Source organism: Mercenaria mercenaria, chromosome 12 (genome assembly GCF_021730395.1).
Source record: "Mercenaria mercenaria strain notata chromosome 12, MADL_Memer_1, whole genome shotgun sequence".
Taxonomy (NCBI): Eukaryota; Metazoa; Mollusca; class Bivalvia; order Venerida; family Veneridae; genus Mercenaria; species Mercenaria mercenaria.
The window spans coordinates 80,976,893-81,002,704 of record NC_069372.1 but is presented as its reverse complement, the minus strand read 5'-3'; the positions used below and the strand labels follow the sequence as shown (position 1 = coordinate 81,002,704).

General features: G+C 34.3%; 1 long non-coding RNA gene across 1 annotated transcript; it reads right to left on the bottom strand.

Annotated features, from left to right (window-relative positions):
* Nucleotides 1-1,840: 1,840 nt before the first annotated feature.
* Nucleotides 1,841-13,646, bottom strand: LOC123534361 (uncharacterized). The gene is made up of 7 exons (XR_008366585.1): nt 13,255-13,646; nt 8,736-8,807; nt 8,242-8,322; nt 7,149-7,275; nt 6,564-6,683; nt 4,883-4,975; nt 1,841-3,125 (listed from the first exon to the last, which is right to left on the bottom strand). It is a non-coding gene; the product is annotated as an uncharacterized LOC123534361 (long non-coding RNA).
* Nucleotides 13,647-25,812: the final 12,166 nt, after the last annotated feature.

Genomic DNA, 25,812 nt, shown 5'->3' with positions numbered 1-25,812 from the left:
AAAGTCTTTTTTGCTAAATATTATCATCATAATGCGTTGAATCGTCCAATATCTCGTCTTCCCGCTCCCCCACCCCACCCCCGGTCCGCCCCCTCTCCACCAACCACCATCTCTCAGGACTAATTACGCTCCGTTGTGACAGCGAGCTCATTACATGTAGACATCCGTGGAGTTCGTCAGTGTCAGGGCTATTGCTAGAACAACAGCAGCTGGACACATTTCCTTGGAGCGAAAATGCAAGAAACACACGCACTCGATGACTTCAACAATATCCAGATACACGATTGGTCTATAGCGTTTCCAATGTAAAACATTTACAACTTGTTTACCCAAATCTACCGTAATGACCCACATGTGTTTTTATGTACAGTAATATCGGATGTATCTTAACGTGTCCGGATTTGCATATAAATCTTGCCTTGCTATTGAGACCGTTACCGTAAGTGCATATATGGCCTGTTTTTGATCATGTGTTACGTAATTGTAGCTATTTCTACCCGTTTTCAAAAATGTAGTCTAATTTAATAAGTTTAGGTAAATTATCAAATGTGTTTTATTAAAAAATAAGTTGTAAAATTTGGTCTGTATTCCATCATCGCTGTCAGTAGTTTTCAATGTGCTTTCAACAAGAAGTGCATTTTGATGTCAAAAGTTAATTATTTTTAATGATATCCAATAACACAATTAGGCTTACATGTCGGATATTCCATGAAATGCAGTCCAGAATTTTTGCGCTTTTTTCTCTAAATAGTAAACTATATCATTGCTAATATCAAACTGCATGCTTTTGTATTTGACTACACATTCGTCAATCACTTATATATAGCACTAATACATGTAGGCCTATATTTGAGCGAGGTTAGCAACATTTTGTTCTATATGCTCGCCAAATGTATGTAGACCTACATACAAGATTTTTTTTTCTTTTAGTGTGATGTCACCTTTGTGATAAGCTAATAAGTCAATGTTATGTATCTGTTATAGAAAAAAACGATTAACAAAGTATACATGTTCATTATCTATGTGTACCAAGTAGGCATTTCATGTAAATATGGATATAGAACTCGTCCAAGTGATCTTATATCACTAACGTATTTCTCCAAAAGTTGAAGCAGTCTCCATTTTCCGGGAGAGGTGCATTTCATGAATACTTGCTCCAACATTTTAGCTCGACTATTTAGAAAAGCTTTATATTGTACTCTCCGGCGTCGTCATGAACATGTTAAAATTTTATCGAAATTTTCCCAATTTCACTACATGCATGATTATCTTCTTTACCACTGCTCACTACTTCACGTAATGATTGGTCTTGGCAAGGGGGCGACTTTTTCAACTGGTTTAAGGTTAGGCACCCCAAATATCAAGGTCACTGTGATGTGTGTAAAACAGAGTAGGGTGTACTAATAAATAGTTAGTGTGGAATATGTAACAAAAAATGTGAACGAAAATCAGGAATGGTGGTTAATGGGGAGTGGATATAAGTGAAAGTGAGAAATATGTTGTTGTTGTTGTTGATTTTCGAAGGGGAGGTTGGGGTGGATATGAGGAAATCTAAAGAATAATCAGCATCTTTTTCTAGGGTGGGGTGGGATGGAGGTATATTGTTGGGTTAAGATATAAGACGTAGGTGTGGAATATGTAAAACATATTTTGTTGCGATTGTGGTAGTAGCAGATGGGTGCAATTTGGTGGGACAGAGGTATGTAGGGATATAAGGTTTCTGATAAACAAAAAGAGATATAAGATATCTGTTAAAATTTTATTGACAACCCACATGACTTGTTTGAAATTTTATCACATTTTTCTTCATAATTATAGATGTACAGGAAAAGAATATTTATCAATTTTTTTTTCAATTTCAAAATATATAAGAATGTTATTATATGTATTTTAACATAATGAGTTAAAAGAATTATATATAAATGTATAGAATTGATAAACTAATAAATTTCGTTATAAGCGAAAGAGATCATTTTAAAACTTAATCTAGAGATCACTTTCAGACAATGTCTGCTTCATTTATGCAATTTCTGAACAGAACACTGGCATAAAACAACATTTTCAGCCTTAAGTACAACCACTAGTAAAGTATTTATATAAGCTTGCTATCCACCAAGTTTGGTGACAATATTGATAATTAAGAAAAGTGTACTTAGTTTAAAAGCTGCAAAGAAAGCTATGGTTCTTACTCCTTACTAATTCAATGATAACTGAGAAAAGTGTACACTGTTTAAAAGATGCAAGAAAGAGAGAGAGCTATGGTTCTTACTACTTACTGATCTAATTATAATTAAGACAAGTGTTACTGTGTATAAAGTTTAAAAGCTGCAACATTTTTAGTATTTGAAAAGTGAATCTTAACTAAAAGTTTAACAAAAAAAAAATACATAAAGACAACAAAGGGTCATAACAAAATTCATCCACCTCATACTAACAAAATGCATGTCTGAGTAATGATTCTTGGTCTATTTACTCGCATAATGAGAAACAAATGTACACATCTCTGATAGTATTAAATTAAAGTAGATCCAAACAATATTTTCAACAAAAAAAATCCCGAGTAAAAAAGAGCCATAATATCAAAACAGAGTTCTGGAACTTACACAGTGTCTGTCATGTCATCACAATCAACGTATGCGTGAAATTCAAATCATTCCCAGTAACAGTTACTAGATCTATACCAGCTTATTACAAAAACGTTACCAAACATTGCTACCTTGACCTTTGAGATAAGGGTCTGGGTTCTGCACATGACACGCTGAATATTTATAATATACATCATGATCCATCCCGGGGACAATTACACTATTGTACAAATTTATATTACATTCTTTTCAGGGGAAATATATATTTGATCACAACGCTAAAATGCGCACACAAATGTAGATACATTATTATACCCTCGTTTTCAAATGGGAAAACTGATCACTTTAATTTATTGTTTTTTTTTTCATTTTTCTAACAGAAATAGCTGTTGGTCTTTGCTTTTCTTTTACTTAATGTCCTCTATTTCCAACAGCATCTTTTTCTTTCCAGAGCATAAACATCGTCCTTTTTATCATCTTTGATCTGTTTTGTAGACTTCTGTTTTCTCAATTTGTTCAGAAAAGGTCTTTGATCCGAGTCTATAAAGTTAAATGAAAATGTATGAATGTGTTATCTTACACAATTGTTGTCTACTGAATCATCGGATATGATGTAATTTTCTTGCCTACCTAGCGGGGTAAAGTATACATTTGTTCGGGCATATGCAAGGGATAGATTTTTCTATCTTTCCCTAAGAAAGAAACACTGTCTAAACTTGCGTCACTGAAATTATGTCATATAGGTTTTTCATTCCACATCATCCCTCGGGTAGGAAAACTCTTATCTTACACAAGCAGGCATGTAATATGCATATATTCTCCAAAATAAGGCAATATTGAATGGAGTGATTGATGAATATCACATCATATCCAATGGCTCAACAGACTGCAATTGTTTTATTAAAGTAACATTATCAGATCTGCCTGATCTAGCTTTTGTATATTTCTCTGCTTCTATTTTTCATCAATGATAATAAAATCAACTGACAATTGCTGGCATATCTTTCTATGTATAACATAATGCTTCAAGAAACAAGAGCTGTCCGTAAGACAGCGCACTCCACTATTCGGCGATTTGACTGTAAAATGAATTTATGTCTCATGTCATATTCAGATGATGACTATAAGGAAATATCTTTTATTTCAAGTCATTATCTTGCCAAGTACCAAAGATATGTCTATAAACGAAGCTTTCGAAAAAATTCAACATGAAAATAATTCCAAGTATAACAACCTGGTGACCTTGACCTTGGGTATTATGGATCCAGCCCCTGCACATACTTTGTTTGTATGCTGGACAATGTTTATATGAGTTTACAGTAAGATATAAGCAATAGTAACAAAAATATGACAGAAAAACAGAGGTTGCCGAAAAACTTTAACCTTAAAAATAATGTAAGTATAACACCTTGGTGACCTTGACCTTGGGTATAATGGGCCCAGCCGCTGCACATACTTTGTTTGTGTGCTGGACAATGTTTATGTGAACACACAGTAAGATATAAGCAATAGTAACAAAGATATGACAGAAAAACAAAGGTTGCCGAAAAACTTTAACCTTAAAAATAATGTAAGTATAACACATTGGTGACCTTGGCCCTTGGTATAATAGGCCTAGCCCCTGTGCATACTTTGTTTGTATGCTGGACAATGTTAATGTGAGCTTACAGTAAAATTTAAGCAACAGTAACAAAGATATGACAGAAAAACCAAGGTTGCCCAAAAACTTTAACCTTAAAAATAACCCAAGTATAACACCTTGGTAACTGAACCTTAGATATAATGGGTTCAGCCCTGCACAAACTTTGTTTGTATGCTGGACAATGTTTATGTGAACTTACAGAAGTTATAACAATAGTACACAAGATATGCAGAAAAACAAAGGTTGCCGAAAAACTTAACCTTAAAAATAACTTTGGTATAAACACCTTAGTGTCCTTGACCTTGGGTATAAAGGGACCAGTCCCTGCAAATACTCTTTTTGCATGCTGAACAATGTTAATGTGAAGTTACAGTAAGATATAAGCAATAGTAACAAAGAAAGACAAAGACTGTCGAAAAACTTTAACCAAGAAAGCTCATGTTAACGCCGGGGCGAGTAGAATAGCACCCCTATTCTTCGAATAGTGGAGCTAAAATGTTAAATAAATAATGATATTCAACAATGTTAAAATCACTGAGATCCAAACTGCAGACCAACCTCCTGGTTATGTTTTTAACATTTTATGACATGTGCAATTCTTGTTAAGCATGAAATAAATCTAGGTTGTGCACAGTAGGAACACTGATGTTCTTACCATTTACTTTTTCTTCTACTTCTAAAACTGACAACAATATTATCCCCTCCACCACCAATCAATGGAAAAATTCATAATTTTTTGTTGTTGTTGCTGAAATAAAATTAAAAAATAATGCTTTTGAAGTTCATATTTTAAATAATTTAATCACAAGAATGAAAAATAATTTCATAAAACTGTACCATAGAGGGAGGTAATCAGAAAGAACAGATTGAGCAACACTTTCTCCTAGGTCAATTAATATTCAAACCTACATGGGAACACTTATCTAAAATTTGATTTAAAAAAGAACTAATGTATAACATGCTCACAGCTAACAAGAGGGCCACGAAGGCCCTAGATCGCTCACCTGACTTTCACAGATTGACTTAAAACTAAACACGACACTTTTCAAAGTTTTCCATACAGCCAAACAGGGAAAGCTGGTGACTATTTTAATCTAGAATATCCAGTTTCAAATTTGACCTAGAGTTTAATGAAAATCAAACATAGAAAATGTGGCCTCTAGATTGTTCACAAGGTTTTTATATGCTTTAACATTGGGAGCTAGTTTTTTTTTACCTCAGATAATCTCGTTTCATCTTAACCTATATACAAAGTGACCCATATTCTGATAAAAATATATAATGAATATATCAAATGAAAAACGTGACCTCTAGAGTGTTAACAATATTATTCTATGATTTGACCTAGTGACATAGCTTCTAAGTCATGTGAGCCAGTTACAAAAGTTACTTAGATTTCATAGAGACAAATAGTCTGGCAAAGTTTTAACTAGTGACCTAGTTTTTGACCCCATGTAACCCAATTTGGTACTAACCTAGACTTCACACAGATAAATATTATGAAAAAAATGTATGATGATCAAGAGGAAAATGTGGCCTATATAGTGTTAAAAAGGTTTTTTCTGTGATTTGTCCCAGTAACATAGTTTAATACCTCAGGTATTCAAGTTTTGAAACTGACCTAGATTTCATGGAGACAAACATTTTTGCGAAGTTTTATGTAGATCAAGAAGAAAATGTGGCCCCTACAGAGTTAACAAGTTTTTCTATGATTTGACCTAATGATCTAACTTTTGACTACAAATAACCAAGTTTCAAAGGGTGAAACCTGACCTAGGTTTTAGGAGACAAATGTTTTGACAAAGTCCTATGAAGATGAGGTAGACAATGTGGCCTTAAGTATTTACAAGATTTCCTATTAACTGACCTAGTAACCTATTTTTTCACTCAGATGACCCAACAACAAACATGTCAGTGATTTTATTAGACTGTTGAAGACGGACGATGACAAACACAGAGTAATAACAATATCTCACCTTGAGCATTTTGTGCTCAGGGGAGCTAATATTAAATAGGATTTGAAAGTCCTGATAATATGCGCATATCAACTTCATATTGATGCTGTATACCAAGTTTCATTTAAATTTGATGGAAATAGTGATAGCAGAGTACACAAGGAATTGTGACAGACAGTCTTATAGTTTATACATTATATACACCTCCCATGTCTTCGACACCATGGCTATTAAAGTGAATCATTCATTGTCTTAGTATATAAATAAAATTTAATTTTCATTCAATATAATGGAAGATTAAATTTTTAAAACTTAAATTCATAAAGCCTAATTATAGGCTAGGGTGTTTATTGAATCTACAATTTATTTCAGTAGCAATACCTGTCAATTATATTATTTCCTTATACCACTTCTGCCATATGCACAGTATAACGAAACAGAGCTGGGTTTGAAGTACTCCTTTCTTTACAGAAACTTCTTTGGTTGGGGTAGCTGGTAGACCTAAATTCAATAAATATTGATTTTAAAATCATACATGTTAGTGATGTTACATAATCTTTGAAAATCAGTTTTTTTACAGATCAGTTAATATGAAATATGAAATAAAAACAAAGAGTCCTTGTGTGGAGTTGATTAGCACAAGGGGTAAGTCCTTATATATCTTTATATACTTCTGCATGAAAAATAATTTTGTATGGGATTATTTCTATCTACCAAAACAATGGCCTATTTTGCAGCATACCAGTTTTCAGCCCAACCATTTTAGGAATCATTGTAAATATATAAAAACAATGGTTCTATCTAACAGTAATATTACACTTTAACTAGAAAATCAGCTATATTCATGTTGAGAATTGTTTAAGTTTTGCCATCCAATGTGCAGAAATTCTATTTTATGTAAGAAAGGGAAGTATAGCAAGAATTGATGTTTCATGTGTGTTTACATTATTTGAAGTGGCAACTTACCTATAATTGATTCTGTGCCATCATTGAAACCCTTCCTCTCAGTCTGTCTTTTTTTTGTTTTTCAAGAAGGTAATTTATGATGGGGTTAATGTCACTCTTGGACAACCAGCAGTCTTATTTTCCATTGCTATATAGTAAAAAAAGAACTGATATTTGATATTTTCATCAATGAATACTACAAGTATTAAAACTATTGATCTTGTTAGGTATCTTAATTAAAGTACTCTAATATCAGTGAAGACTTGTTCAATGTTTTATCGATTTAAGCAATTATTACACATCAGAGACATACCACATCAAATGCTAATGCTGAGAAAAACTGCAGGTTTTCATTTTCATTTAACCCATCTTTTCAGATACGAAGTTTGCAGTTAATAGCCCATGAACAGTCGTAATACATCTATAAGTATTAGTGTTTGAAATTATTTTTTGTCCAATGGCATTGCAGTACTTTTCAAATTTTCGGGAAATTTATTTTAGTAAATCAGCAATAACTTGCAGTAGTTTATTAATCAGGTTAGTCATGTGTATAGAAGGGATAAGAGGTGAGTTATTGATTTTATTCGCTCTGATGTCATCCAGAACAAAAAATAATTTCAAACACTAAATAGGTTAGTGTTTATTAATGTGCATTTATAAAACTTAATGCGCTGCTCGTAGCTGATTAAACTTTGTAAATACACATTAATAAACACTAACCTATACATAATGATCTTGTCACTATCACACTTCTGTAGAAACAACTTTTGTTGCTTAGTCAACATTTTCTCCCCCCTTGAGAACAAGCAAATACTGCTTTTTAAGTTAGGCAAGGATATTTACCACTTTTGGTTCAGTGTAGAAAACCAGTAATTCAGTCTTTATCAATTGCAAATTTTTTATCCAGTTTATTTTGTGGGTGTTTTATATGGCAGAGAATGACTTTCACAATATCTACATACACCCATTACATTCAAACAAATCCAGCAAAAGATTGCTTGAATTATTAGCTTGACTCATATTTCATAAGAACAAAATGGATAGAGTTAAATTTACAAATGTAGTGAGTAAATATGCTGAATTACATAAACTGAAAGAAGTCAATGGGACTAACCTGTATTTTGACTGTCATTTTTGATGTTCTCAAACATCTTCTTAATTTCAGTTGATGTGCAGAGACGAAGCTTCTTCAGATCTATAAAATTAAATCAAATAAATAATATAAAAGCAAGTATCCAATAATTTCAAAGCCAAAAATTTCACTTTAATACTTCAAGTGTCTAAACAGTTAATAGCAAACTGTTACCGGTTTAGCTGATTTAGTGATAACTTGTCAATAAATTGCTTATGTAATATGCTAGGTGAAAATCTAATTCAATATCTAGGTAATGAATATCCACAGGAATTGTTCTGAATAAATTTTATTATCACTGTCAATCCAAGGTTTTTAAAAATTCACATTCACAATATTTACATTGTGTATATCTTGCAATTCTTCTTGCTAACAAGTATGTGAAATGGAATCACAGATTAAAAATAATTTCTGATAGCGATATTAAAACAGACTAATATGCAACAGAAAATTTAAACATAGAAATTCAAAATTACTTTGTCCTACAACACAGGGCAAACAGGACCATAGACTGCAACTTCATTTCCCCAAGTCCACCTTTCAGTTCCCTGTAAAAAATAAATGACACAAAAACATTTTAATTCATATATATGTCTTGGTTTATTACATTTTTTTTATTTAAAACAATCTGGTATGCATGTGCAATGGTATGCTTCACCCTTCGTTCAAAGCACCAATACCCCAGACTCTTATCCCAATGTTAGTAATTTTACTTGGAGGAGTAGGGTGCTAACTTAAGACAGTTTCATAGTCAGACATTGTTACCATTGGACCACCGTTACGTCCGTATCCACTCTTTCATTTGGTGTCTAGGTAGGTTTGCACTCTACTTTTTTGGCAATGGCTAGTAATAGTTTTTTATGTGCGTGAATGACTTATCTTTGCACATTTACACCTAATTTTCAAATGTCATTTTCATGCACTGAAATTCATGAGAACTCATTCACAAAAAGCTGCTGATGAACACACTTTGATCGACACAACAGACATAAATTCATGGAAATGGCTATGAGTCCAGTAACCAGACCTCTAAATTCGGAGTATAGAGGTCCTGCGTTACCAGTGTATATGACAATTGCCAGGGATAAGCTGTAATAAGTTGTCAGACAGTTGCCGTAATTTATGTTATTTTTTGGTAAATATCAAATGGCAAATCTATTTTTAAAAATAGTTCTCACTTGTGTTGGAGATATGAAACTCTAACTGCGATTTCCGTTAGTCACCGTTATTTATTTTAGCAGTAAAACGAATTCATCAAATTATGAACATAATCCAAATTTAAAATACTAAAGAAAAGCTTAATTTTATTTATTATTTTAATCATTCAATCCTGAGAAAAACAAAAAATTGATGAAAGATCCATTATTATGCACAAATGACTTAATTATTTTTAATAATTCATCAAATTCGTAATTGTGTTTTTCTCCGGGTTAAAGGATTACATTTTTTTTTTTCAATGTTTTTAATACCATGAAAAAAACAACTGAATTTGGCTACCCCTATCAGGCCTCAGTCAGCATGTCAATACATGCCATCAGCTGTTTAGATGGAATAGAAGCTATGACTAGAAAAAAACGACAGCAATATTTTGAAATCAACACATGTTTTGCTAGATAAATGAAAGTTTCCTCTCTGCAAACACTATTCATATTGATTGCCGGACCTCTAGACAGTCCTAAAAGGGTTGTCTAGGGGTACGGTAACTTCCGGACCTCTAGACGGTTACTCAACCCCTAGCCACTGCCTAAGGCTAAATTCATCCGGTTACCGGATCCCTAGTCCAACTAATTTGACGCGATCCTAGGAAATATTGAGATTTTTTTTTTTCATATGGGCAATATCCCCACTCGCGTCAAACACTCGAAGGATCAAAATAGTTGAAGCAACTTCCGATGAAATTTTCATCGCTGCCGACGCTTTACATGCTATAGGTTTGAATGCCGATTATGTCACGAACTGGCCATAAAATCAAATAATACTTACATGTATCGTAAGGGAATTCAATTCCTTATTGATTTATGTAAAAATTATCAAATAATATCCAAAATTACGAATTTTATGGTGATTTAAACCTATGTATGTACTGTACACGATTAACATTTATCGTGTCTACACGCCAATATGCGAAAGTGATAAAACCAATAACTTTACACGACCGTGTACTGTGATTTATCCTCCATTATTTTTGTCCTTCAAAGTTTTGACGTTTAAATTGCCCCGTCACAAATATAAATCAATCTAACTCGAATTATTTTGACTAGACGCTTTACATGATATAGGTTTAATTGCCGATTATTTCACGAATTGGCATAAATTCAAATAAAACTTACATGTATTGAAAGGGGATTCAATTCCTCATTGATTTATGCCAAAATTACCAAATTTTCTGGTGATTTAAACCTATGTATGTAGACTACTGTACACGATTAACATTTACCCTGTCTACAGAAGACTACACGCCAATACTCGCAAGCGAAAAAACCAATATCTTTAAATGACTGTGTACTGTGATTTATCTTCCATTATTTTCGTCTTTCAAAGTTTGACGTTTTGATTGCCCGTCACAAATATAATAATAGAGAGTTTGAGATTTCAACCTTCGCCTTCCCCTTCAACGTCTCTTGAGAAGTTAACGTATGAAGTTGAAGTTCGATTAAAATTCCTTGAGATTTCAAAGATTAGAATGAACCTTACTTCTTTTAATCCGCCCATTCAATTTATCCGTAATTATGATCGTTTTTTTCGTGCATTTTGATACCAATTGTCCGAAAGGGCAGGAATTTTACAAGAGGTTTTAAAAATGAAAAGAATGAAAAATAAATGAAAAAAAAAAAACAAAAACATTTCAATTAATATAATCATCGCATGGATATTAGAGCGATTACCTAAAAAAACAAAAACAACAAAAAAAAAAAAAAATCTGTGACTCTAGTTACCTCCCTTGACGGTCCGTCCATTGCGAATCTCGTTTCTTAAGATTTTTGTTGCTATTGTGTATTTGTTTAATTTGTAATTTATGCAACAATTTTTTTACTTTTACACTTTGATTAATCTGACCTATTAGATACTGGCACATAGTAATTTATCAGACTGAAATGAAATGAAAGTTATATTTACGTCATGAGTTGGACTAATATAGGACGTGGAATGTTTTCTTAACGCTGTAATGGAAAGAATCGCGTGACGTCCATGGCGTCCACGCGCACGTTGCGACAACAAGTTGACGTCATTTTCGCGGAAAATATTAATGCGCGTCAGTTTGATTTGTTTATTGCATTTTCGGAGAATTTTTTTCCGTATTTGTTCCTGTCTTTTGTGACAGAACGATAATTTAGATATAAATTAATCATTTGATAGTGGATATGTAATAAAAAGGTTATCAACTTTGTATGTGGATATATGCACTCGTTCTTTCGCGGACAATATTGCGCTCCTAAAGTCGCGCAATATTACCGCTGCAGAACTCGTGCATATATCCACATACAAAGTTAATAGCCTATTATGAGCATATCAAAGTGATAATGACATTCTGTATGACTCTTTATAATGCCAAACTCTCAGACAGCACAATATGATTTTAATATACTATTTTATAAGTAAAGCATCTGCGGATCCAGGACTTTTGTTAGAGGGACACCAACATTAAACAGGGGTGGGGGGGGGGGGGGGGGGGTAGGGTAGGGTTACACCGAGTTTCAAGACTGACTTTCTTTGTAAAATGTAAGAATCGAAGGGGGAATTAACCCACAATGTCTCTCTGCCAGGCTCTAGTTCCGTGCATTTAAAAAATGGAGTTATCCCATACGACTAACAGGAAAAGTCTCTCATCATGATATCATAAATCTGAAATTGTCTGATACTTCAAAAGAATTTTCCGTCTTACCAGTACCATTTTATGTTTATAATTAAAACGTAGTTGTCGTATTAAGTGTCCGACAGAAACAGATTGATTTTATTTGGATGTGAAAATAAAATGTTCCACCAAATGATAATCGCGCGTAATTATTTATTTTTCAAGTAAAATGTCTGTCATGCCATGTGCCTCCATCCAGATTTCAGTCTTTGATGCCGAGTATGTGGACAGAGCAGATGTTAAAAGAATGAAGTTTCGACTTTCGTGATATCACATCTTCGGACGTTCAAAACTTCACTTCATACGACAAAAAGGCCCATCTGGTATAATCGATATCGCCTGGGGACACAAATATGCCGTAGAAGTTAAAGTTTGAACAAAATCTCAAAGTTTCTCAAAATAAGTTGATAACTTTATACTTCCAGGTTCAATTCAATGTATTTAGTTAAAATCATTAGCCATACAAAACTTCATTATTCTTATACCTATTGATAGTGTTTCACATCAAATTTAGTCTAATTATATATATGGATAATCAAATAACGTAATAAGCAGAAATCCTGAAACTAAGCTATTTATTTCGAATAGTAATAAAGCGAGGTCTTAGGCTTACGTGATATTACATGGAAAACTTTAGTAGCAACGTGTGATTTAAATAAAATACACGCATGTCGGTGACGTTTTACCCAAAATATACATGAGAGACGTTGAAGGAGAAGGCGAAGTTTGAAATCTCAAACTCTCTAATAAAACAATCTGAACGTCGAATTATTTTGACACTGCCAATAATGACATCAATGTAATCTAAAGTATGGGGTCACAATCATAGCAATAATGTTACAAATCATTACCTGATGATTTGATCTGATAATGTTGTGTTTTTTTTTTATCGAATTCATCCATACCGAAAATTATACATGAAAACTAACACAGGAAATGATGACCGATAAGAGATAAAACTGTGTTCCCGTACCTTACCGTATCGATTTTTGCGAAGTATTCTTAATTCTCTTATAGATGTATTTTAATTATTTTAAATATCCTGATACTGATAGTGATAACAAACTATGCACATTCAAAGAAGACTCTTTTGGCACATTAAATGATTTATAGCATTTTACAGAAACAGCTGATCTACTCACGCATAACTGGTCGGCTATATCATGCTTCCTTCGTCCCTTGCGAAGCACCGTACGTAACATACTAGTATCACTCGGCGATGATCAGGATCTACGGGTACCGCTTTGTTGTTTTGTGCAACGATATTTGACGGAGATGGTCGGCGTATTTTAGTAATTTTACTTCTTTTCTTCCTTCTATTGCGCGAGGTCTGAAGAGCTATCGGAATTGTAGCTTATATCATTAAGAATATTAAAAGATTTGAGTCGAAAGTTTTCACTCAACTGAGCAATAACTTAAGAATTTTTGTGAAACGCTCTCAAACATAATCACTCAGCTGAGTCGTTTATCAGACTTAAGTTATAACTTGAGTTAAAATATGAGTAAAAACTTAAGTTTTTTTTGTGAAACCGGGGCCTGACTTTTACCTCAATAACACAAAAATTTACAAAAAGATGATGCAATACCTGCATTTAAACTACAGATATATTGAGGCCCGTATGTCAGTTTGTGACACACGTCCCCCATTTAAAAGAAAATTTATAATTTTCTTACATGAAAAGAAAATAAGATACTGTAAGGAACAAAAAACTGTCACTGTCTGTAAACCATATAATATATCTACCTGTCTACACTCTACTCAAATAATCCGAACCTACATTTTCACTACCAGGAATTGCTCTAATACTGATCCTATATGGCTGCAATGCCAAGGCCCATCTCATCAACCTGGAATTGCTAAGTTTAGCTTTATTCAAATAGTTGAGCGTCTGATGATCTGTTTCTAAGACAAAGTCCTTACCGAACAAATACCGGTGAAACTTAGCCATTGCCCATACTATCGCTAAACACTCCTTCTCTATCACTTTGCTCCCTAGGTATCATTTTCCTACTAGCATACGCTATAGGTAATTTCTCTCCATCACGTTCATGAAGCAATACAGAGCCCAAACCTACATCTGAAGCATCTACTCTCAATATAAAAGTCTTATCTAAATCTGGCAACTTCAAAATAGGCGGACCCATTAAGCTAGTCTTCAAAGTCTGGAAAGCCATTTCTCGACTTCTCAAATCTGTGAGTGGAACTGCAATAGCGGCAACATTTGGAATAAACTTGCTGTAAAATCCGTGTACAACTAAGAATGAATGCATTGCCTTCTTGGTTTTTGGTCTCTCGGCATTCTGTATGGCCTGCAACTTATTTGGAACTGGTTCAAGGGTCTGGACATCTCCTATCATATGCCCTAAACATTCTAACTTCTGAAACCCTATGAAACACTTAGTCGGTTTAGCTGTTGACTTAGTCTCTCTGAGCTTAACAACTCAGTAAGTGCTACTACATGATCTGGCCATGTGATTGTATACACCAGGATATCATCAATGAAACTATCTGAGTGCCCAAGGTCCTACAATACCTTCCGCATCAATCTGCAAAACGTTGCAATTGCGTTAACTAATACAAATGGCATCTTATGAAATGGGAACAAACCTTTCGGAGTTTCAAAAGCAGTCATGGGTTTTGCCTTTTCAGACAGAGGATCCTGCCAATAACCAATGGTTCGATTACTTACAACTCCAACATTTTATCTACTTCCTCTTTCACTACTGGCTGCGAATGAAAAGGAATAGGATAACCTTTTACTCTTATCGGATCTGTAGAACTGAATATCATGTTCAACTAAGTTGGTATTCCCAGGAATATCTGTTAGTACATCTGAGAAATTTTCTAACAAATCTACTACTTCCTGCTTACATTGTACTGGTAACTCTGGATTTATCTCTACATCTTTGTACGTTTCTGTAACTTGCTTTATAGGACATAAAACTATATCCAAAGAGGCAAAACTGTTTCTATGTTGCTATGGTAACGCATATGAAATGAAATTTTCGGAATTAAGTTTTAGAAATTGTCTTGATACAAATTCAAACAAAACAATTATAACAATCAGTGAATAAGCATGTGTAGATGTATTAAAAAAAATATAAAAAAAATGTTTTCGCCCGTTCTTATATGAAAGAGTTATCTTCCTTGTTTCTGCGCAGTCATTCTGTTGTAGAAGTCAAAATAAAAATGTGTTTCAAGAAGTTGAATCACTCTGTATTGTTACAACATACACGTGTTATAGTGTTAAGCAATACAAACTACAATATATTGCAGAATAGTTTTTATACCCCCATTCTAAACAATCAAATAATTTTTGAACTTATGTCTTAGATAGATGTAATAATTAATATTTGCTAATTACCGACGTCGGGTCACTGTGTTTTGGTGAATTCTGAAAATTGTAGGCAATTACCAATGAGATAATGCGATTTTACATGCATATTTATGAGGGGGTGGGTGGGGGTGGGAGGGCGCATTTTAGTCCTTATCCCGGCCTTTAAAGTAGTTACAATTAACAAAAACTAATGACTTGTCCGGCTTTCACATATCAAACTTCTGGCTGGATTTCAACGAAACTTCACAGACATTATCAGTACCAAGCCTAGCTGTGCATATCGCCGGCACGTTTGGCTTCGCTTCATTAAATGGCCGCCAGAGCTAAAAAAGTAAAATCTTGTCCGGCTTTCACAGGTCACACTGCTGGCTAGATTTCGGTGAAACTTTATAGAACTGGAACCACTATCTCGAAAACTTAATCGTATCGTAAGTTAAGGTATGATTTACGATAAACATAATGTAAGACTAAGGTAGCATTATTCAGCTATCTCTAAACACCCCTTAATGCCCTCGTAAAGGGTTTGTAACTTAAGGTATTGTTAGTTAGTTACGATATCGTAAGTTGTGGATAATCCACTAGTGACGTCATATAATATTTATTCGGCGATGACTTCTAAAATGTTAAAGATGCCTATTAGCTTTACGCTCAACTTAAACACTAAACTTTTGGTCTCATATACCAAGTTTTGTAAAGAATTACGGTATTATTTCAGACTAGGGTATTCAAAGAACTAATTTCATACATAATTGTATTCAAAGAACCTTTCTACTAAACATCCTTTCTTAACTGTATCGACTATGCCTTAAAATACCCAACATCTGCACAGGAATGTTGTCGAAACAATCTACTGTACCGATAAGGCAAAGAACACTGTCGGAGTTTGCAATAAACAATGTCAAACTTTTGATGAGAAAGTAGAGTTTCACGCTTTTTTCTGTGATAAAATTAGTCAGTTAACTGTATTAGTATACCTGGGTTCCTTATAAGTCTTAAGTTATTCTCCACAAATGCCTGGCAACTCCCCCTCATTAGTCAGAGGTGGGGAATAAATGACCTTAGATATATTGTCTTTAGACAATAATCACGGAGCACAAGAACGCCTCACCAGGTATTCGAACCTACTTCGAGATCTTTTGTGTGTTATGTATTATGCTAGCTGAGCGGGAATCTGCGTGTAGCGTTCAGTTTTAAAAATCAATTTATCACATGTTTGACGTCGCGGGAGTATAATAAAGCCATTGCACTAGTGTAATAAAGCTTTGACGTCGTTTATAGTATAGGAGACGTTGGTCAAATTGACTTGTTTATAATAGTAAAAGAATGTAGAAATTTTAATGTTTCGACAGCAAAAGCTAATATGTGATAAAAACAATATTTTATTTGTGACTTTCCACATTGATTTTATTCAACTCGTTTAATAAATTCAATATGAAAGACACACATGTAATATCCACTATACACCTTTAATCTATATAAACGTTTCAGCCTGTTTTTAGTCTTGTTACTTTCTCAGGTGGCGACTCTTATTGTGAAATATTTACCGTCAAAAAATAAGTTCACGTTGAACGGAAGAAGTGGTTCTTTGTAACTATACATATAATTATAGTCTTTCACAATGCAATTCCTTTCATTATTGGTCAGTGTAGTAAACAGTGACTGAAACATAATTCAGGCTCACCAGTTATTACAGTTTAGGGGCTAAATGTCTAAGATTCCAGTATTTGTATGACAGAAAATTTCAAGTACATGTTTATTCGTACTGCTTTAACGCTTTATAATGTTTGCATTTTTTTCAACACCATTTGACCAATAAAATCCGCCAGTGAATATATACAGCAGTAACTGTGATAAAAGCCAAGTTTTCGTCAATTTTTATGAAATACTTTTTGAACGAGGCGCGTCACAAGGTGAAAGTGCGCATTTTCGACTCTGTCAGGGGACATGACTCTGGATATAGGGGGTGTGTCACAAACTGACATACGAGCCTTATTGTGTCTGTGGTGTAAATGCAGGTACAGTGGAACCTCCCTGATCCGAACCTCTCTAATCCGAAAACCTCTCTAAACTGAATGAATTATTTGGTCCCATTTTTTCTTATTCATTCTCTATTGTAAAAATACCATTGTAATCCGAAACCTCTCTACTCCGTTAACCCAACAAACTTTTGAGAACTTTATATTCTAATTACATTAATTACATTAAAATTCACCCTTCTAATCCGAACCTTTGTCAATGTCTCTGATATGAATCTTGCTAACTTTTGTCATTTTTGATTCATTTTTGAGTCTGTTTACAATCGTAACTATTACTCTTTATAAAGATGTCAACAGCAATAGGCCCCAACACTGGTAATCAAAAGTCATGTCAGATTTTTGCTTTCTAGATGCATACAATTAGAACATTAGATTGCATCATCTTTTTGTAATTTTTTTAGTTATTGAGGTAACTGTCAGATTTTATGCATAAAATACCTCTAATATTTTTCTGTATTTCATAACTTTAATTTCTATATAAATTATATTAAATTCGGTTCAGTAATAAGAAAGTTGATATTTCATGAACTTCAGTAATTTGTGTTTTTATCCCCAAAACCACTATAACGGGCCTCAAATTGTCAATTTCAATCCGCGCCAAAGTAGTCAGATTTCCCGGCTATATCATGATTCCCGTGGAAAAGTAAATAGTCGGAGTCCATGGATTAGCCGTGAGTCCCATGAAATTTAGTATTTTGCGGGACATTACCCTACAAATAGACTGGACTAGATATGCCTAGCGCACACCACATTTCGACATTAGACGAATCTATGTCAGATTGATTTTTCTTGCTAGAAATTTATGCTCGATCGTGGTAAGAAATTTATTTGTTAGTAATCTAACAAATAAATTTCTTACCACGATCGAGCATAAATTTCTTGCAAGAAAAATCAATCTGACATAGATTCGATTGTATGATTTTTGCATTACGATTTTTATTTGGTAAATATTTGTTTATTCTACAGAATTTGTAACATTTACCTTTCGGCTTGTGATTTTGGCTAGTTTTGGTATGTTAGGATAATTTATTTAATTTGTCAGACTTTTGTAAATTATTTCGAAAGAGGAGTCTAAAATGTTTCGTTTCTATAAGCTGTAAGATTTGTACTAAAATTTGTGTAACATGATAATTGCAAGTTGTCACAATACCCGAGGTTCATTTGTCTTCACTCGCCAGGATGTGATTTTCCCAGCGCAGAGCTTTCGTCCCATGGTTGTGCCGTAAACCGCAAAGACGATGATTTTTGTTATCCACTGAAGTCAGCTCAGGGATGCAATCACCTACCATCATAGGGAGCCAAAACGGAGTCAACGTATTCACGGTTTAAAGGGACTTTACATGAAGATATGTTATATTTTTTGTGTGCTACTTAAAGTTCGATATCAACTGAAACAACTGTGCCACGTCACGTTACAACCAAACAGTCAGTGATAGAACTTTGTATATAGAGATACTGAACTCTGATTTTCATTTTTTTTTTCTTATAATCTGTTTTTTTTTTTCTATTTATCATTTATTTATTGTTAATAATCATTTTATGTAAATAAATTTGAAAATATTGTAAAGGGTGTTGATTTGTTCTGATAGTTATTGTCGCTGTTACGTCCATCCTTGTCACAGGGTGGAGACAGACGAAAAATAGGATGTGCGCTATTTTATATCATGAAAAAGACTCATCCAAGGTTTCATCAATTTATATGAAACACTTTTTGAGCAAGGAACATCACAAGGTGAAAATGTGCATTTTTGACTATTTCAAGGGCCATAACACTAGAAATATGGGGCAGAACCAGACGAAAAATAGGAGGTGCGCAAGTTCATATCATGATAAAAGCTCATGCAAGATTTCATCTATTCATATCAAATACTTTTTGAGCTAGGCGCGTCACAAAATTTCGGACGGACAGACCCACGGAATATATACGAAATAAATTCATGATTGTTGACACGATCAGATAGAAAGACAACTTTAATAAATATATTTCCGCTAGTTTCAGCGTGGTACAATAAGAAACAAACAGATTCATCTTCAGATAGGTCGGAAAATGTAAGTTTTTTACAAGCTACGAGAACGCTAAGGGGTGGATTTTTCAGCCACAACTTACGAGGGCATTTACGAAGTGTCGTAAATAACGAGGCTTTCGAGATAGAGAATACGAATACCTTACGAACCCTTAACGAACATTTTAGGACTTAAGGTACCTTCGAGATAGTGGCCCCTGATCAGTACCAAGCCTAATTGTGCAGTTTTCCGGCACGTTCCGCTTCGCTGCACATAATAGCCACCAGAGCTCAAAACATAAACCTTGTCCAGCTTTCACAGGTCAAACTGATCGCTGAATTTCGACGAAACTTCACAGGAGTGATTAATACCAAACAAAGTTGTGCATTTCACCGGCACATTCCGCTTTGCTGCACGAAATGGCAACAAGAGCTAAAATGCTACACTTTCTTTGTAAGGCATTAGTTTGTAAGATGAAATTCAAGCAGGAGTTCCGCTTTCAGTTGATGTTGATATGGAGACTGTCAAACTATAGGATATTTTCAGAAGAAAAGTGTTGCTGGATTGAACTCACAAATGATTACATCTCTTACAATTCACGTAGACAAGAACAATCCAAGGTAGCCATAGAAATAAATGACAGATAGATTATATGTTTTGTTTCCCGATTTAAATCATTTTCAGACAGAATCCGCACACCAGAAAGTTCCGAAATGCCGGTTTTACATGTCAGACGCACTGGAAGCGAAAATAATCTGACAAGAAACAGTCCCGTAACTCTGCATTTTTTTCTGAAAGAAACCTAACATGCACAATGCATGTTACTGATTACTTGTGTGACGTTTCATTAAATTTTGTCAAGGGGATTAGGAGAGTTGATGCGCACAAGACTGTGTCTACGGAGACAGATGGACGGACGGACATACAGACAGACAAACAACCTGAAACCAGTTTATCCCCTTACAACTTCGTTGTTCGTGGGGTTTAACAAGGTAACTGAAAATCATGACATTCTATACAAAAATATTCCATATATGATCTTATTTTAGAAAATGAAAATAAAAAGGTGATGCATAGATATAGTGGGAGTGTATGATATTTACTGACAACGATATTGATGAGGTATGATGCAACTATATGGTTAATATAATTATCTTTATAAAATGATGATTGTTTGAGAAAAAAATGATATATATACAGTCTAGTGTATTCTAGGCAGCTGTATGGTTAATATAATAGGTTTATTATAACAGTAGCTCGATCTGGCATGCTGCATTCGGCTCGAGTCGATTTTTGCCAGATCGGATTTCACGATGCGCAAGCACTGAGTGTTATCCGACCTTGCCAAATCCACGAGAGCCGAATACAAAATCCCGGATCTACCTACTGTTATATCGACCCTTTTATTATATACCTCTATCTTTTTGTTTGTTATTTTGTTATTGAACGACATCGTCAATGTTTATCAATATTAAACTGGAACTTAGTGAAGTATTTATGTGCGCTATTTATAGAACTGTGTCAGGTCATGCATATTAATGAAGGTAGTCCGGCAGCATACAATTTAAAAGGTACAATACGGATTTTTTCTGTCTGTTCATATTGAATTGTGAAATACAAGCCGATGTTTTTACAGAATTTATATGTATATTTATATTTATATTTATAAGGTATATAATAAATCTTTGTGATGATTGTTGGAGGAAAAATGATATATACAATCTCGAGTATTTTAGGCAGCTGCATATGCTTAGAGCCAGCTCCATAATTTTCTTTCTTTTGACTTCATGACTTAACTTCATATGAAATGGCCAAAGTATCACTATTATATAAATTTAAATGTTGATTGTGTACACAACTGAAAATGCATTGCATTCATTTTCTAAAATGATATAATTAACATTTGGTAATCAATAATATATGGCCTTCAATAATTGGAAAGGGAAAGCAATGAAATGAATTTATGATAATGGACAAAATATGGAGAAGATTACAAACAGTATAGGTATCTGATCAATAATAGCATAATGCTTTAGTCTATGGCTGTACTTTTGTAGGGAGGCAATTGGTTAAATGTCGAGGTCACAGTAACTCTAAGACTAAAATAGTTTTTTATAAAATGTTGAAGACTACTTTGGCACATTTTCATCAAGCTTTAAATTCTAACTGTCTATGGACGATAGATAAATATTTTGGGGTCAGGAGGTCTAAGAGTAAGATTGACAATGAGACTAACAGTGGTTTAGAGTATATAAGCTTGAATTATTTGACATGTTGCTATATTATGCTATATCGCATGAATGCTCATGATAAGTAGATGACAGCTATAGAGTTTTGGCACATTGGTCAATGTCCAAATATAAACTACTGAAGAATGTTAGTTACATGCCTAGTCACCACTGACAGGCCATCAAGGAAGACATATAACTTTGTATTTTTTCTGTTGCTATGGCAATGAATCCAGATTTTAAATTGCCCTCTTTAAAAATGTCTTGCTTCTTTTTTCTTCGGTAAATAGCACTTTAAACTTTGAAATATGAAATAATGATATAAGATAAAAAAAAAATCATTTTACATTTTTGCTTCTTTTATCCTGGCAATGAATTATTGTAAGGGAAATCAATTTTATCACAGCTAATATATTTTTTATCTTTTTAAGTGGTGACAACAAATGATGAAAAATAACTTATCCAAAGAAAACACTATTAAGCATATTACTAAACAACCTGTTACCACAGCAACTTGAACAATATTTTCTGCTTTCTTTAAAAGAACACTACTGATGTTAATTATTTAACTGATCAGTCCTCAAACGTCCACAAAAAAAGATGTTTAAGCCAGAACATGCAAAAATTGATATACTGCTAAATTTTAGCCCTGTTGCAATGGCCACCAACATTAAAAGTACATGTTTTACTTTTATAAATATACTAGGCCGAGAATTCTACCTCTGTACAAGATTGTAAGGTATGAGCAAGCTTATGACGAATATTTCGAATGTTCAAAACAATGTTAAAGCAACATACTGTATCCAATGAGAGACTTGTATGCAAAAATTAAACAACTTTTACTCCTCCGTTTTTTGTTTTTTTTATAAATGCTGTATAATTCGTGATATTACCTCAAGCTCAAGTAGAGACAAATTCAAAGTGATGGTCACTGTCCAAAACGTTTTTAGAGAATTCATTTTACCAATATCTATTTAAAAATAGCGTAAAACTATTTGCAAACAATTATAAAACACAAAATAAAATTGTGAATATCGTTTTTTTCTAGAGTGCCGCAAGTAAAAGGATTTAATGAGACAGAATTCTAACTCCAACATTGAAAAATAAAGGTCGTGTCCTGTGGGACTGTTTTGAATTTTGCTCACTTCATTCAAAAATAAGTTTGGGGCAGAAGTAAAACCTACATAAATTTCTTCCACAATAAGTAATCTAAAGAGTAAAGGCAAAAAAGAGAACTTTTACCGCACGTATCTTAGAATTTTTGAAAATTTCTAACTCTGCCTGCCTCATTCTGTTGCAGAGGTAAATTCATTTTGAACACAAAGAAATCATTTATCAAATGAAACAAATCACTTTTGTACAATAAATCAATAATTAGTTCGAAATAAAGTAAAAGCTTACTAGAACAAAAGGAATATAAGGAAAGATAAATTGGTCCCAGTTGGTCTTTAACTTATACTTCCTGGCAAATTTAAGTTTATTCTAGGAATTGATTACTCTCCAAAGGGAAGTACACTATTGCATGGGCCATACCTTAAATCATACTTTAAAACGTTTACAGCATACGTGAAAGGATCCTTTGGAAGCATTGAACGCAACCAAGTAACATAATAACAGACTCCGTTTGACTGAGTCTGTTCATGAGAGATAATGAAATGTGCAACATCCCTCACGTTCCCTAGCAACGACTTAAGCGGATTCTATTATTGTACTGTAATGTGCTTCATTATCCCAGAAAATATAACAACACCTAGTGAAAGTATTTTCCAATTGTATTTAGTAAAGTAATTAAACGTTTTATGAAAAGAGGTTATGACCCAACTGTTTTGAGACACACCGCATGTTTGGTGTTCAACCCTTTTACAGTTGGACGCTACGCTTTCCTCTTTGATTGTGTCTGACGGACCAGGTAGAGAACTCTATGATTAGTAGTTCTTAAATCCCATCAAGACTGAGCTATTATTTTGATTTCCGTATTCTGGCCTGTTCCGTCGGGCCCTTAAGGGTGTTTCCCTTGTTGCTCTGTCTTCTGCAAAGGCATTGAGTACATGCGCTTTAGGTTCTTAAGGATTGCATTTTTATATTATATCTACAAGGGCATCTTTGTGTTTTACATTACATACCTTCTGTTGCCTTTACGTATGTTAGGGTTTCACCTGGCGGGGATTACTTTTATTTACACTGTCTGGTGACTTTGGAACATGGTGGGGGTAAGAGTGAGGTAAGGTGCACCATAAACCGGTTAAAGCTCCCCAGTGGTGGTTTTGCCACTGACCGTTCCAAGGCGGTGCCCCACTGAATTCCTGTATTTGTTTGTTTTGTCCTTTTGTGTTCATGTTTGTGTATGGTGTGAAAGAGTTGTTCGTGTGTGTCTTTGGGGAGGCTGCGTTTTTTGAACGTGGCTTTTTCTATTGGATATTTTTCCTAGTTTTTTTCCTGCTATTTAATACCGCTATGTTTTTCGGTTCGGATTGAAGATCAATAAATTATGTTACATATTGGTAATAGTTAATTGATATTTCACTTTATGTCATCATAAGGAATCCATAGTCCAAAAGGCATATTACTCTTGCAACAGTTTAATACGCGTGTTTTTATACCCCCACAAAAGGAAGTTTGTGGGTGGGGGTATATAGGGGTGAGCTTGGCGGTCGGTTGTTCGGTCGGCCGGTCGGTCGGTCTGTTGGTTTTGCATGGTTTCCAGATGATAACTCAAGAAAGACTTGACCAATTTAAATAATTTTAGTACACAGGTGTAACATTAAAAAATACAGGTCAAGTTCGAATTTGGGGCCAGTAGGTCAAATGTCAAGGTTACAGTGACCCTGAACAGTTAAACGGTTTTCGGATGATAACTTGAGAACGCTTAGGCCTAGGATCATAAATTGTGGTACACAAGTGTAACATCATGAAATGAAGGTCAAGTTCGACTTTGAGGTCTTTAGGTCGAAGGTCAAGGTCACAGGGACTCGAAAAATTTAAATGGTTTCCGGATGATAACTTGAGAAAGCTTGGGCGTAAGATCATAAATTTTGGTACACAGGTGTAACATCATGAAATGCAGGTCAAGTTCGACTTTGGGGGTCTGTAGGTTAAAGGTCAAGGTCACAGGAACTCGGAACAGTTAAATGGTTTCCGGATGATAACTTGAGAATGCTTGGGCCTAGGATCAAGAAAATTAATAGAGACGTTGGGTATGACCAGCAGGTGACTTCTAATGATTTTCAGATCAGTAGGTCACAGGTAAAGGTCACAGTGACCCGGAACATTTAAATAGTTTTCGGACAATAACTTGAGAATGCTTGGGACTAGGATCAGGAAACTTTATCTGGAGGTTGGTCATGTCAAGCAGATGATCCATATTGATTTTGAGTTCCAAAGGTCAAAGTTCATTTAAACCTTTTACGGACAATAACTTGAGAACGCTTGAGCGGAGGATCATGAAACTTCATAGGGAGGTTGATCATGACTAGCAGATGACCTCTATTGATTTTATGGTCAGTAGGTCAAAGGTCAAGCAAGTTCGGCTTTGACATTGGTTTAGTTCTGTGACAAGGCCATATTGTGGGGGTATAATTCGTCACTCCGGTGACAACTCTGGTTTGATATTTTTTAATTAAAATTTACGTTTAATAACTTCAAAACCAATAACAGAGCTTTGCTCAATTATCCTTATTAAAAAAACCAAGATGCAGTACTACAAATCACCCCACCAAGTTAAATCCGTCTCTTCGTCTCTTACCTCACACCATAGATCAGTTTTGTTAAAGTTAAATCAGGTAATACGAAAAAAAAATCTGTGACGAAAGCTACAACACAACTAGTTAACACAATATTTATTGATCTAATTTCTTAGTTGCCAAACAAGTAAGGATCAAGAACCAATTGAGCAAAATGCGCCCTTAGAATGCAGCCTGCTTAAACAACAGTGTATGCTTTTGCTAAATACGTACATGATGAACATATAAACACAAATTCAACTCACAGAAAACGAAGAGAAAAGACGCATATGCAAGCGCACAGTTCGACACCAACTTGCAATGGTCAGGGGGAAAGCACAACCTCCGCGTCCAAATTATACTACTATACACAAA